The sequence below is a fragment of the Eleutherodactylus coqui genome, chromosome 2 (genome assembly GCF_035609145.1).
Source record: "Eleutherodactylus coqui strain aEleCoq1 chromosome 2, aEleCoq1.hap1, whole genome shotgun sequence".
Classification (NCBI taxonomy): domain Eukaryota; kingdom Metazoa; phylum Chordata; class Amphibia; order Anura; family Eleutherodactylidae; genus Eleutherodactylus; species Eleutherodactylus coqui.
The window spans coordinates 109,538,580-109,553,371 of record NC_089838.1 but is presented as its reverse complement, the minus strand read 5'-3'; the positions used below and the strand labels follow the sequence as shown (position 1 = coordinate 109,553,371).

The 14,792-nt window shown below is 42.0% G+C and overlaps 2 long non-coding RNA genes across 2 annotated transcripts; one reads left to right on the top strand and one right to left on the bottom strand.

Annotated features, from left to right (window-relative positions):
- Positions 1-650: 650 nt before the first annotated feature.
- On the top strand, positions 651-2,367 carry LOC136610618 (uncharacterized). The gene is made up of 2 exons (XR_010790129.1): positions 651-704; positions 1,372-2,367. It is a non-coding gene; the product is annotated as an uncharacterized lncRNA (long non-coding RNA).
- A 7,660-nt stretch (positions 2,368-10,027) lies between these two features.
- On the bottom strand, positions 10,028-13,899 carry LOC136610617 (uncharacterized). The gene is made up of 3 exons (XR_010790128.1): positions 13,841-13,899; positions 11,326-11,376; positions 10,028-10,052 (listed from the first exon to the last, which is right to left on the bottom strand). It is a non-coding gene; the product is annotated as an uncharacterized lncRNA (long non-coding RNA).
- Positions 13,900-14,792: the final 893 nt, after the last annotated feature.

Genomic DNA, 14,792 nt, shown 5'->3' with positions numbered 1-14,792 from the left:
CTAAAGCGTTCTATTAGGACTTTATTAATGTTGAAGCTTATTCTTGGTGTTTATTTCCTAATACTGTGTTATTAGTTTATATTGCAGATGCATTCATACATGGGATACAGATTAAAGGGGTTGTCCCGAGGCAGCAAGTGGGTCTATACACTTCTGCATGGCCATAATAATGCACTTTGTAATGTACATTGTGCATTAATTATGAGCCATGCAGAAGTTATAAAAAGTTTTATACTTACCTGCTCCGTTGCTGGCGTCCTCGTCTCCATGGTGCCGACTAATTTTCGCCCTCCGATGGCCAAATTAGCCGCGCTTGCGCAGTCCGGGTCTTCTCCTGTTCTCTATGGGGCTCCGTGTAGCTCCGTGTAGCTCCGCCCCGTCACGTGCCGATTCCAGCCAATCAGGAGGCTGGAATCGGCAATGGACCGCACAGAAGCCCTGCGGTCCATGAAGACAGAGGATCCCGGCGGCCATCTTCAGCAGGTAAGTATGAAGACGCCGGACCGCCGGGATTCAGGTAAGCGCTGTGCGAGTGGTATTTTTAACCCCTGCATCGGGGTTGTCTCGCGCCGAACGGGGGGGGGGGGGGGGGGGTTTAAAAAAAAAAAAACCCGTTTCGGCGCGGGACAACCCCTTTAAGCTTCCAGGTGTTTATGCAGTATGTGGTAGTAAAGCATACAGGTGGATCCCACTTGGAGCTGGAGGTACATGTACCCTAGCAAAATTGGAGCCGGCCACCTGGGTTTGGACTAGTGATGACTTTCCCTATCAGCATGTTCCATCACATATGTTACGTTCCAGAACACAAGGTACACTTTGCACATACACATTGGGCCTGGAAGGCTGGAGCAGTTCTGGGAGGACCAATAGGTATGATATTTAACTCATTAAGGAACACTCACATGATAGAGGCTTTGGGAGATGCTTTTGATAACATCACTGATACACTATTTGACATACTCGGTGTTCAAAATGAATATACTAAACAATTAATTCTAGTCACCAATCAACATACAGTGGTTCTAGACTATCTCACCGCCTCACAAGGAGGGCTATGCCAGGTAGTGGGCCCTTCTTGTTGTCACTACATAAATCCAGAAGGAGCGTTGCAGATCACTCATGATTTGGAACAAGCAAGAAAAATAAAGGAGCTGTACCGAAAAGCTATGTCTGATGATGAGACTAAGTGGCCAGAGTGGTTATCTTACTTGAATCCTGTAAACTGGTTTAGAGGCTCAGGTGGTATGATTTCTGGGGTAGTGGGTCTGTTCCTACAGGGAGTTTTGTGCATTGTTGTATTAGCCATTATTATCAAGATTGTCATGGTAATCATTAAGAAAATTCTGGGTACTAATTGCAAATGTTTTTCAGGAAAATCTGCTGAGAAATTACCTGGTGTGTTAAAAACTGAAACCCATCTTATGACCATGTTGACAACTGACAAGGCACCTTGCACCTAATGTAGAAAACCTACTTTGCAAAAGTTTGACACCTGCATGTACTGTGGATATGAGAGTGTGATCTAAAGGATCTCAGCCTTAAAGGACTATACTCTTTTTGAGAGACTTATACACCTAATGGACTGTCAATCATACCATGGACATTTCATTATATGGACTTTCATTGGACTCATTTATTCTCATCTATTTGCATATAACCAACACCCTTGGATGCTGTACACTGGAATGTGATAACCCCTTTTCCTTGTGCTGTGTTTTGCAAGACAGACATAGGGACAGTAGAGACCTGAACCAGTTGGGGGACGGGTAGAGGAGTGGGAGGAAGATCTCCTGACTTTCCTCGGGGCAGGTCTCTCTAGGCAGGGCTAGTGAGTGTAGCAAAGATAGCAGGTCTGCTTTGTCATAAATCCTCTAGCCTAGGGCTGCATCCTCAAAGGCCATTATAAAGATATTTTAGGAGGGAAATTGTGAGAGATATAGTTTGGTTCACTGACATTGGTTCACTCTGCAGGTCCCTTTAAGGCCTTCAGAGAAGAACACACTGCCCTGGTCATGAACTGTGTGCTGACTTAGCATGCCATGCACACTAGTAATTAGTACAAGGATGTTTGTGCTGGAAACTATCTTTATCATGGCATCAGGATGCATTGAGATTGATGGAGTGCATAGGGGTTATCCTTTCATTGTGTGATTTCTCAACATCTGCGAATTCCAATGTTTCTATGTCAAATGTGATATTTTGAGCTTGGGAAAGTCATTAATTTGCCAATAACGTATACGCCCATATGTCTTACCTATATCTTATTTGAATATGCCTTCCCTCATCTATATGTTAATTACGTCTTTCCTGTGTACTCAATAAAAGTTGGGTGCCTGGCTCGCCGAGCACTCACTGCCATTAACTACATTCGGATGTCGTGTCTGAATTCTGGTTAAGGGTTAAGTCACTAGTGACTCTTATATTCAATTTTACCTGATCTAGGTGTACTTCTTTAAAAATTCTTTGACACGTTGAAACTTGCACCTGAACCAATTTTTATTTTAACTGGGCTGCCTCCAGGCCTAGTTACAAATTAAGCCACATTAACCAAAGCGATTAATGGGTTTCACCTGCCCTCTTGGTTGGGCATGGGCAATTTTTCTGAGGTACATTAGTACTGTTGGTACACCAATTTTTTTGGGCCCTCGCCTACAGTGTAATCCAATTAATTTTTTGCCCACCTGCATTAAAGCTGACATTACATCAGCTGTGCTGGGCACTGCAATGGGATATATTTATGTACCGTCGGTGGCTTCCTGGCACCCACCCATGCTGTCGGTCCACACGGAGTTGTAACTGCATGTGTCCACTTCTAAAGAACCCCAGTCTGACTGGGGCATGCAGTGTGGGCCGAAGCCCAACTGCATTAAAGGGGTTGTCCCGCGAAAGCAAGTGGGGGTATACACTTCTGTATGGCCATATTAATGCACTTTGTAATGTACATTGTGCATTAATTATGAGCCATACAGAAGTTATTCACTTACCTGTTCCGTTGCTAGCGTCCTCGTCTCCATGGTGCCGTCTAATTTTCAGCGTTTAATCTCCCGATTAGACGCGCTTGCGCAGTCCGGTCTTCTCTGTGTTGAATGGGGCGCTCGTGCTGGAGAGCTGCTCCTCGTAGCTCCGCCCCGTCACGTGTGCCGATTCCAGCCAATCAGGAGGCTGGAATCGGCAATGGAACACACAGAAGACCTGCGGTCCACCGAGGGTGAAGATCCCGGCGGCCATCTTCACGAGGTAAGTAAGAAGTCACTGGAGCGCGGGGATTCGGGTAAGTACTACCCGTTATTTTTTTTTATCCCTGCATCGGGTTTGTCTCACGCCGAACGGGGGGGGGGGCTATTGAAAAAAAAAAAACCGTTTCGGTGCGGGACAACCCCTTTAAGCACGACATTACCTCAGCTGTGATGGGCAATGCAATGGGATATATTTATGTACCGCCGGTGGGTTCCAGGGAGCCACCCATGCTGTGGGTGCACATGGAATTCCCATTGCGGAGTTGTACCTGGCTGTGACTATTTATAAAAAAACGCGGTCTGACTGGGGCATGCAGACACCTTGACAGAATGAATAGTGTGTGGCACATAGGTTCCCTATTGCTATGCCCACGTATGCAGCTCCTGATGGAGGTGGCACAGGATTGGATTTCTCATTGCTTCTGTACAGCATTGTGGGCTATCGCCCCGCCCCTTTTAAAGAGGGTCGCTGCCTAGTCGTGTCAACCCTCTGCAGTGTGTGCCTGCGGTTCCTCCTCATGGCAGACGCACTTATAAATAGACATGAGTGTGGCGTGGCATGAGGGCAGCTGAAGGCTGCGCAGGGACACTTTGGTGTGCGCTGTGGACACTGGGTCGTGCGGGGGGTGGGGTTGGGCAGCATGTAACCCAGGAGAAGTGGCAGCGGAGTGTCATGCAGGCAATGATTGTGCTTTGTTGGAGGTAGTGTGGTGCTTAGCTAAGGTATGCATTGCTAATGAGGGCTTTTCAGAAGTAAAAGTTGTTGGGAGGGGGGGGGCCCACTCTTGCCGGTATTGTGGCTTAATAGTGGGACCTGTGAACTTGAGATGCAGCCCAACATGTAGCCCCTCGCCTGCCCTATCCGTTGCTGTGTCGTTCCCATCACTTTCTTGAATTGCCCAGATTTTCACAAATGAAAACCTTAGCGAGCATCGACGATATACAAAAATTCTCGGGTCGCCCATTGACTTCAATGGGGTTCGTTACTCGAAACGAACCCTCGAGCATCGCGATAATTTCGTCCCGAGTAACGAGCACCCGAGCATTTTGGTGCTCGCTCATCTCTAGTGCTATATTAGCAGCTACCAACAACGATGTCAATGCCATCAATTTCAGCATTCAAAGCGGAATACCAGGCGAAGCGACAACGTTTAAGTCCATCGATACTTTGATGAATCAAGACGAAATTGTCAATTACCCAACGGAATTCTTGAATTCACTCGATTTTCCTGGTATGCCACCGCAGATTTTAACATTGAAAATTGGCGCGCCTATGATTCTTCTCTGAAACATCAATCCACCATGACTTTGCAACGGTACAAGACTTTCGGTGAAAAAGATGATGAACAATATCATCGAAGCTACAATTCTGAATGGGAAATTCAAGGGGGAAGATGTACTGTTGCCAATTATTCCAATTATCCCAACAGATATGCCATTTAAGTTCAAACGTTTCCAGTTTCCAGTGCGACTCGCTTTTGCAAAGACCATCAACAAAGCACAAGGACAATCGCTGCAAGTATGTGGCCTAGATTTGGAGAATCTGTGCTTCTCACATGGACAACTGTATGTGGCCAGCTCACGCGTTGGAAAAGCTTCAGAATTATTAGTGTACGCACCAGACACAAAAACAAAAAATGTTGTATATCCACAAGCACTGGAATAAATAAATGGAATTCAAATGACACTTTGAAATGTTTTCCATATGAAAAAGAATAAGTTCCAATAAAAATGACACAATTTAAATTCAATGTTATCATAAGGAGTTTTCTTGAATTTCCTTTCTTCAGATATCGCAGCAACGCGCGACGGGTATGCTAGTAATTAAATATAATCTGAAATGCTTACGTCTAATCAAAAAATGCCTACTGTTGACATAACTTTTTGTGTTTGAAATGTTTCTTAAGACAGGGTAGAATGCTGGCACCATGTTGATCTAATACCAAATGTATCCCACCAGCAAGAAGTCTATTACTGAGACAAAAAAAAGCAGTTGTTAAGGGTGCGTTCACACGCTTCTATTTGCAACAATGCATTCCCTATGGTGTGTGCACATGTCCGTACTCTCCTCGAATGAGCACCTCAGCCAATCACATTAAGCTCTTTCAGCAGGCGGAGATTTTAAATCCCCGCCTGCTGATAGATCAGCACCACAGTGCAGGGGACAGCAGGAGAAGATGCGGCTGTGCTCCCGCAGCTGAAGGTAGGTATCTATTTTTTTTTTTTTTTTTTGAAAACCACTTTTACTTGATTTTCAGGGAAGGGCTTATATTTAAAGCCCTTCCCTGAAATCAATTGCCGGCAGCAGAATCCTCTATCGCAGCTGACATGTGTTACAGCTGCGGTAGAGAATTAAAGAATTCCTCTGTATCAAAAGGGAATTCTTTTAACTAGCGGGAATGAAGAAAACATCTGCCACATGCAGATGCGTTCTTCTTCCCCACGGGGGACACAGCAGCGGCCGACAGTTAAGTATTTTTTTTTAACACTACTTTTAATTGGCTTTTCAGGGAAGGGCTTATGAAATCCCCGCTTGCTGGTAGCTCTGATTGTGATTGGCTGAGCAGTTCAGCCAATCACAATCAGAGCTACCAGCAGGCGGGGACTTTAAATCCCCGGCTGCTGATAGTTCAGAACTAGAGTCTGGGACAGCTGCAGAAGCCACGGCTGAGCCCCGGAATGTGAGTATTTTTTATTTTTTTCACTATTTAACAGGCTTTTCAGGGAAGGGCTTATGAAGCTGGGATCAGCCGATGGAATATGCTGTCCCCAAAGAAGTCAGTTTTAGAATATAAATATCTTTCAGCTAGTCTAAATAGTCTAGTCTAGACATGGTCTCCCTATTTAGGTCACTACAATGTCACAAATCCAAAAAGATAAAATAAAAAAATAAATGCTCCAATAGAGGCTGTGGCCCTGATAGTGGACCGGGTATGTGATATCAAATGGCCATTTATAAGTTCAAATGGAGTGATTGGATTTTTTCAATACTGATAGGCGTGATAAAAGGTATCTTCTCCAAATGAACAGAGATATATGATAGAACAGACATTTTAATGAAAAAAACACAACTCAAATAGATAATAAAAATGAGATTTATTTCAATTCAGAATTACTCATTTATTCTCTAAAATAATGACGTTGAATTTGTGATTTGTCTTTTTATGGTTTTATAATCCATCATCTGTGAAGAGAAAATAAATATTCATGAGCACAGTTGTTATAATGATTTTAGTCATAAAATTATATACTCTAAACCAGTGGTGGCGAACCTATGGCACGTGTGCCAGAGGCGGCACTCAGAGCCTTCCCAGCTGGCACTCGCCGCCATCGGCCGCTCACCATATTAGTAAATACCGGTAGGGGTGTGCATCAATTGCATTCATCTGAATTGGTTTATTTTTATGCTGTATGTATGAGGTGTTCTTAATGCATTTGTCATGTACTCTGTGACTACTACCTGGCATTTGCTAAGTTCCTTGTAAATAGCATATTTCTGGTTATGTTTTGGGCATTTGCACTATAATGCAATGACATTTGGGCTTTCTGTAGCCTAAGTCCATAATCTCGCGATGTTTACATATCTTCGCGTCGGCTACAGAGATGAGAGATGTATATCCCGGCATCGTCTGAGCCGTAGTCTCGCGCTATTTCCGGATTCCCGCACATACTCAGTGACCTCCCGGATGACGCAGAGGACGCCGGGCGCCATGGAGATCGAAAGCATGCATTCTTATTGGTAATAGTCTTGTTTCTTATCAGCTGTTATGTATGTTTTAATTAGGTTTGCTATATAAGATGTGCACTTTGGGTTATGTGATATGCTTGACAAAGATCTGACACTCAGATCGAAACGTTGCACAGAGGAATAAAGACAATGCTTGATTAATCACTGCATCTTTATTGCTGCTACGGCCTACTCTTTACTACAAGCAGACGAGGTGGTGGTGGTGGGGAATTTGGGTCTCAGAGGGGGTTGCTATTACTATAGGGGCCACTATGGTATGTCACTATTACTACTAGGGGCTACTGTGGGATGTCACTGTTACTACTGGCTACTGTGGGATGTCACTATAACTACTGGCTACTGTGGGATGTCACTATTACTACTGGGCTGATCTGGGATGTCACTATTACTACTGGGGCCTCTGTGGGATGTCACTATTACCACTGAGACCACTGTGTGGTGTCACTATTACTACTGGAGGGCCACTGTGGGGTGTCACTATTATGACTGGGGCCATGGTGTGGTGTCACTATTACCGCTGGGGCCACTGTGCGGGGTCACTATAACCACTAAAGCTGCTCTGGGGTGGGTCACTATTAGCACTGGGGCTGCTCGGAGGGGGGGTCATCCTTACTGCTGGGGCCGCTCTGGGGGGGGGGGGGTGGTCAATATCACTGCTGGGATATGTTTACATGAGGTGTAAATGCTGCAGAATGTCCTCAGCGGAAATTTCCGTGGCAAATTCCACAGCATTTCTGCATCCAAAAGAATTCAAAATCTGCACGCTGTCTATTTTGAAACTGCCCTGTCCTTTTAAGAACGACGGAGGTAAAAATCATACGGCGTGATAAGCCCTGCCCCCTGACATGTTGGCACTTTACAATAAATAAGGGGGTTTTGGGTTGCAGTTTGGGCACTCGGTCTCTAAAAGGTTTGCCATCACTGCTCTAAACTATATATTGTAATGCTGGTCTTTCATGTCAGGTAAGTCCTACTAATAAGAATATAATTAAATAAAATTACCATATTGATACTATAACTATTTTATACTTGTGTAAATTGAACTAATACAGTAAAGCATATGTAACAGTGCTGCTATAAGTGTTTTCCATTGCAATTTCACCAATGAAGTGGGGTAGGGGAAAATTACTAAGATTAGGAAAAAAACTTCTGTCTCATGGATATTTTTCATAAACTGGGCCTAGTTATTTCTGAGCTGTCCAGTTATTATAATGGTTTGTGACTTTGAATGCATAACAACCAAAGAGTCAACCCTATATTAAGCTATCATTATACACATGAACTGTTATAGAAAGAAATATTTTAGAACATATCTTTGTTATTTTTCTATCATTTCTTTAGGACAGAGTTAAAATAAATAATGTATCCTTGGAAAATATGACTCACAGTAAGATTTATTTTCTTCAGAGACCCAAACCTTCAAGGATACCCTTTATGAGACCCTAATGGAAATAACAGAGAAAAGATGAGTTTTATCAACAATCTTTTCAAATACTAGTGAAATATAATGATTAAAAAAAAATCAAAATGTAATTTTTTAACAGAAAAACTACACATTTTTCTTTTTTTGGGGAGGAGGCATATTTGTAATTAAAAACTATAAAATAGTCATGGAATGTTTCACTTAAACCAATTAAATTCATGTCTTACCAGTATAGAGGCCAATACTCCAATTGTTTTTCCCTATTACAAGATATATATAAAACGCACAAATTAATGCAAAAAAGTTATTTTCTTAAGTAAAAGGCTCCTAAGTCTATTTCTTTCATAACTTACCACTGCCTGACAAGTAAAGTCTAGCACTTCTTTCACTCCTGGTACAGTTTGCTAAAATGAAATAGAAAACCAATAAGATAAAAAGTACAAAAGAGGTATTAATAGTTCCCTAATATTTATGAAACAAGAAAACGTTTCCTGTTACCTACACTAATGTGTGGTAAGCAGCCTCTACACAATGAATCAGTGCATCATCAGGAAGGCAATAGCCGGATATAGATTGTTTAAAGTACATGGTGTCCATTACATAATACAAGTTCAATGAAGGTTACTTTGATCAAGTACTTTCCCATTTAATAATGATTACAGATACAGAGGTGGACAAAATATGGGAACACCATACAAAATGCATAGGATTTTAATCATTAGCACTAAGTTGCCCTTTTGACCCCTGCTTGGATGATAGCTTTCTTGACAAATTTGTGATTACTTCACCTCTTGCCCTGCTCTGGGTGGTTTTACGAACAAGCTGTTAGCAGCTGAATGGCTCAAACCCCTAAGCAATGGAACCTTGTTGCTCCGGCAGATGTTCACTTCTGCCTAGCAGCATTTGTGTCATATTACCTCTACTTAAGTCACATAAATCTTATTGGTCCCTGCGCTGAGCCAATGAGAGGCAGCAGTCACTCACCCATTCATGAATTCATGAATGGGTGTGTGAGTGAGACCTGCCTCTGATTGGTCAGGCTGTGACCAATTAGAGGCAGATCATTCAGCAGGCGGGGATTTTAAAGCTCCGGCTGCTGAATAGTATAGAGAAGCAGTTCAGGAGAACTGCCGGCGGCCGCAGCTGAACTCTGGCTGCAGCGGAAAGGTGAGTATATATATTTTTTTTATTTTTACACATTTCAGGATGAATTGCAGGGAAGGGCTTATATATTTAACCCCTTCCTGACAATTCATCCCGCGCTCGCCCGCAGCGCATTGCTTTCAATGGAGCCGGCTGTATTGCCGGCTCCATTGAATTCAATGCGCTGGACAGCTCCGGCCCGTTTCTAATGAAACGCGGCTAGGAGCAGATTTTTCGGACGATTTTTCGGCCCCGGTCACGCGATTTGCGGATGCGCATCCGTCATGCGATCCGCAAATCGCGGGAAAAAACGCCCGTCTGACTAAGGCCTTAACAAAGAAAGCTGGATTTCTAAAATAATGATTTTGCCTATGAACGTATTACCAATATTATATTAATGTGATCAGTAAATATGTGAGCAGAGAGAAATACTTACCACTAGTTCAAGTAATTTTGTACCCAACTGTTTTGCTACTTCTCCAACTTTGTCACCAACTGCAGTCTAGAAATTACAAACAGGCACAAAAACAATTAAAGTGTATATACTTTTTGAGGGCTTAACCACATGGGCGTGTTTTTGTCCTGTTTTTTGGCCGTGAAAATCATGACCTCATAACAGGATGAAATGAAGCCGTTGATTTCAATGGTTTAGTTTCCACTATTGGTTGCCTTATCTTTATTGCAAATAGTATTTCTGTGTGCGGGAAAGATGGGGCAGGACCTATCTCCCCTCTTTTTCTTTTTTAAACGGAGTTTGATTGTCAAAAAAATCACTGGTATTACTGCATGCACCTGCCTGTTTAAGCCCTATGATGACTTTTCATCTGCCATGTGTTAGTGTGTCCACAAAGAGTAAGACAGTTTCTGACCATTACATGACTTGTGTCCAGCAGTTTTTCACATCGCAGGTTGAAGCTGTAATTTTCAGTTTTCTCACATGTATGTGAATGTTTCTACCCAGTCCTCTCGTTTTCCTCTCCCCTTTGCTGTCTAAAAACTTTTATAAGCAGCATTATGCCTAATTTACACACAACAATTCTCGCTTAAATGTCGCTCAAAAGACATCTTTTGAGCGATAATCATTGTGTGCATTTACACGGCAAGATAATCGCTCAAAATGTGCTCAAACAGCAGTTTGAGTGATAGTTTTGAGCATTCACTTTGTATAAGTGTGTAAATGAAGGCTCACGCTGTATGCAGAAGACAAGTGGGACCACTATCTTCTGCATACAGCTGTTGTCTTCTCAGAGCGCTCAGCTGGTATGCAGCTGAGCGCTCCGAGCAGGGTATGCAGAAGACAAGCGGAACCGCTATCTTCTGCATACAGCTGTTTTCTCCTCGGAGTGCTCAGCTGGTATACAGCTGTGCACTCCGAGCAGGGTATGCAGAGCACAGGCCACCCTGCAGTGCTTTTCAGGGAAGGGCTTTAAATAGAAGTCCTTCCCTGAAAATCATCCCTATCAAGTGTAAAAGATAAAAAAATAAATATACTCACCTCTCTACCGCTGCTGGGGCTCAGCTGCATGTAGCTGGGTCTTCTCCCTGCACTGCTCTGAAGTTCTTTTATCAGGAGGGGGTTTAAAATCTGATTGGCTTTTTTAGAGGGATTTTCCATCATTTTAGATAAATAAATTCAGGTACACTTTTGCTAGTTATCATATTGCCCATTATATTAACACAAGTTATCTCAAAGTGTAGTGACTATTTAAACAAAACAATCAAGATTAAAGTAATCAACAAATGGTGAATAATGGTCTATATTCTAATATAATTACCAGGAAATCTTGAGTAGACAGGATCTGATCAGCTGTACAACCTGCATCTAACTAAAAGAAATACAAAGTAAATACAAAGTAAAAGTTATTTTAGCAAAAGGGTAGTTTACCAAAACTAATTTACAATCCCCTCCCTTCCCATAGTCAGCTCAAAGTGCCAGAAAAGGTGGCAACACATGATATAGCAACAATAGTGGCTGTGTAGCTAAGTGCAATGGGTTGGGGAAAGACCTGGTGAACTACCGTTAAAAACGTTCACCGTAAACGCTATGGATCAGAATCTACAGGATTCAAATTTGGTGCTCAACAGTGGGTCCCTTGGGCTACACAGCATCAATAATACTTTCAGAGAAGAGCCAAGGAGAACTGGGAGTACTTGGAACTACGGGGTTGACACGAGAGTGGGGAACCCACAAGTGAGCCCAGTTGTTGATGTAGTCCATGGTGAAAAGGGTCACCTGAGTTGGAAAGAGTGGTATACCATTGGAATATGGAACCTCAGAGGAATGAGCATTGGAAATCTGGACATTATCAAACAGAAATGGATAGGATGAGTGTGGATCTAATAGGAGTCAGTGAAATGGATTAGACTGCATTTGCAGACTTCAGCTTGAATGACTATACAATTTATTACTTGGGAAAACAAGATGGAAAGTAGAAAAGAGGTTGCTATTGTGACAAACAAAATTTGCAAGGTGCACAGAGCACCCAAATACATCAATGATAGCATCATGTCCATCCAGATCAAAGGAAATCCTCTGAACCGTGACCATCAGTCACGTAAGGGCACTAACAGCAGATGCATCAGAGCAGGACATTGAGGACTGATGTCCAGGTCTAGAGTGCATTCGACAGAACCCCAAGAAAATACATTATCTACATCATGGGTGATTTCAACGCCGAAGTCGGAGTAGGAGAGGATGCAGGGGTGATTTGTAAACATTGCCTATGAGAAAAAAATGATGCTTGGGACTGCCTTGTGCAGTTCTGCCAGGAGAACAAGCTTAGAATCACAAATACCTTCTTTACCCAGCCATAACGACACCTCTACACCTGGGCATTCCCAAATTGGCAACATCACAACCAAATAAACTATATCTTCTGCCAACAGAAATGGAAAGTTCAATATATACAGGGATGTCAGTAGCACACTTCCACATACCCACAAGGGATGGACGGTGAATGCAAAGCCACCTAAGCAGATCCTGAGCCGATCAGATCCATAAACAGCAGAATGAAGTAAAGAGGATGGCAGCATATACGGTGCTATTTCTCCACAGGAAAATCCTTTATTCCTTCAGAAATGGTTACAATGTTTTGACATACACGTCTTTTTCAAGAATACAGAAACCCCCATATAGGTCACATATATATACAAAAGGCACTTAATTACATGTCAAATCACAGCATACTACGAGGTGGTCTCTCCTCCTCTCACCACGCCTGCTGCGTGTAATCACCGCCATGGCATCTCCCGGTACCAGCCCAGCGTCTCCATGATGTTCTGGGATTGCGCAATGACGGCGTGTGATTACACGCAGCAGGCGTGATGAGAGGAGGAGAGACCACCTCGTAGTATGCTGTGATTTGACATGTAATTAAGTGCCTTTTGTATATATATGTGACCTATATGGGAGTTTCTGTATACTTGAAAAAGACGTGTATGTCGAAACGTTGTAACCATTTCTGAAGGAATAAAGGATTTTCCTGTGGAGAAATAGCACCGTATATGCTGCCATCCTCTTTACTTCATTCAACAGAAATGGAAAGATTCATTTTTTTCTGCAAAAACACTACCAGGTGCAGACTGTCTGTCTGATGAACTCTGTATAACAAAAGTCAGGGTCAGATTATGCAAGCTCAAGCATCCTGCCACACAGAGGAAATTTGATGTCAGCAAGAGTCTTGAGATAAAGTTGTATATTAGCACTACAGCATACAAATATTGTGAGTTTGGACATTGAGGGTAGTGTTCATTAAAAAAATTGACACTTTCGAGCTCTGGTGTTGAAGAAAACTTCTACGAATCCCTGAACAGCTAGGATCAACAGCAAAACTATCATGTATCAACCCAGAGGTGTCCCTAGAAAACACAGGTGTTCCTGTATCTGTATCAACCCAGAGGTGTTCCTAGAAAGCAAGACCATGAGAAAGTGACTGACTTACTTTGGACACATGATAAAGGCAAATTCATCAGAAAAAAAGATGCTACTTGGAATGGTCAGTGGTAAAAGGAAACAAGGAAGACAAAAGACACATTGGCTGGACATCAGGCAATTGAAAGCAGTCCTAGAGAATGAATAAGCATAGAAAGGACTGGCCTACAGAATATCTGAGAATCAGACACGACTGAATAGCTAAAACCGGCACCTTCTAATCACTGACAGTTAGAAATAATTATATAAAAAGATGCTAGCAAATGAATAAGCAATGTATCACTAAAAAGCAGCTCAAGGTTAATTTATGTATTTAGATTTAACTTTTAAAAAACATTTTACTATTTTTAAATACTTACTAAATCCTCGTGTAATTCCTCCAAGAAATTTCTAAATTTTGCCACATCGTTGCTGTTCTGAAAAATATATAAATATTCTTACTATTTCGGCCCTTTAAGACCAGACATTATTTAGCTGTTTTCTGTTCATGTTAATTAAACTGCCATACATTTTTTTTGGTGGGCTAGTAAAATAATTTGTGCAGCATTTTTTATTTCACTTATTTTTTTACTCTTATTGGTGTGGTCTATCCTTTAACTCTCAGAGAATATTCCTTTCTTGCCACTGCTTGGGCTATATTGGGTCTAGTCAGCCTTGTGCTTCTGGCAATTTACCTACAGGTGATGAATCACATATCCATAGAAAAATATAGAGGGAAAACCAGTGCTGCTGCTCCTACTCCATATAGAATATTCATTGAGCACTGTGTTTGTAAAAAGAGAAACAGAATTGATGAAAACTACCTCCGTCCTCTCATGAAGATCCCCTGCACTCTCTGACCACGATGGGAGACAGCCAGTTAAAACCTGTGCCCTACATATATTTTAGCATACTCTGTACTAATCTGGACACCCACTAATATATAATATTTTAGTGGGTGTCCAGGTAGGTTAGTACACAGTATGCCATATGTATATATACTGCATACTTCATAGCCTAGATAGACTATATAAAGACACGTAATGTATCCTAAAACACACACTGTTGAAATAATTCTAAAAATTTACAAGCATGGGAAAAACATCAAAATAAAACATAAAATTCTAAATGCCAAGTCAGAGCTCACCCTAAATAATAGATCATTTAGTAAATATTAATTAATTAATTAAGTAGCTGCTCCTTCATTTTTACATTCCTGAATAATTTATATATATACTTCATAGCCTAGGTAATCTATATATATAAAGACGAACGCCCTCACTGACTCACTCACTGACTGACTAACTGACTCGCCACTAATTCTCCAACTTC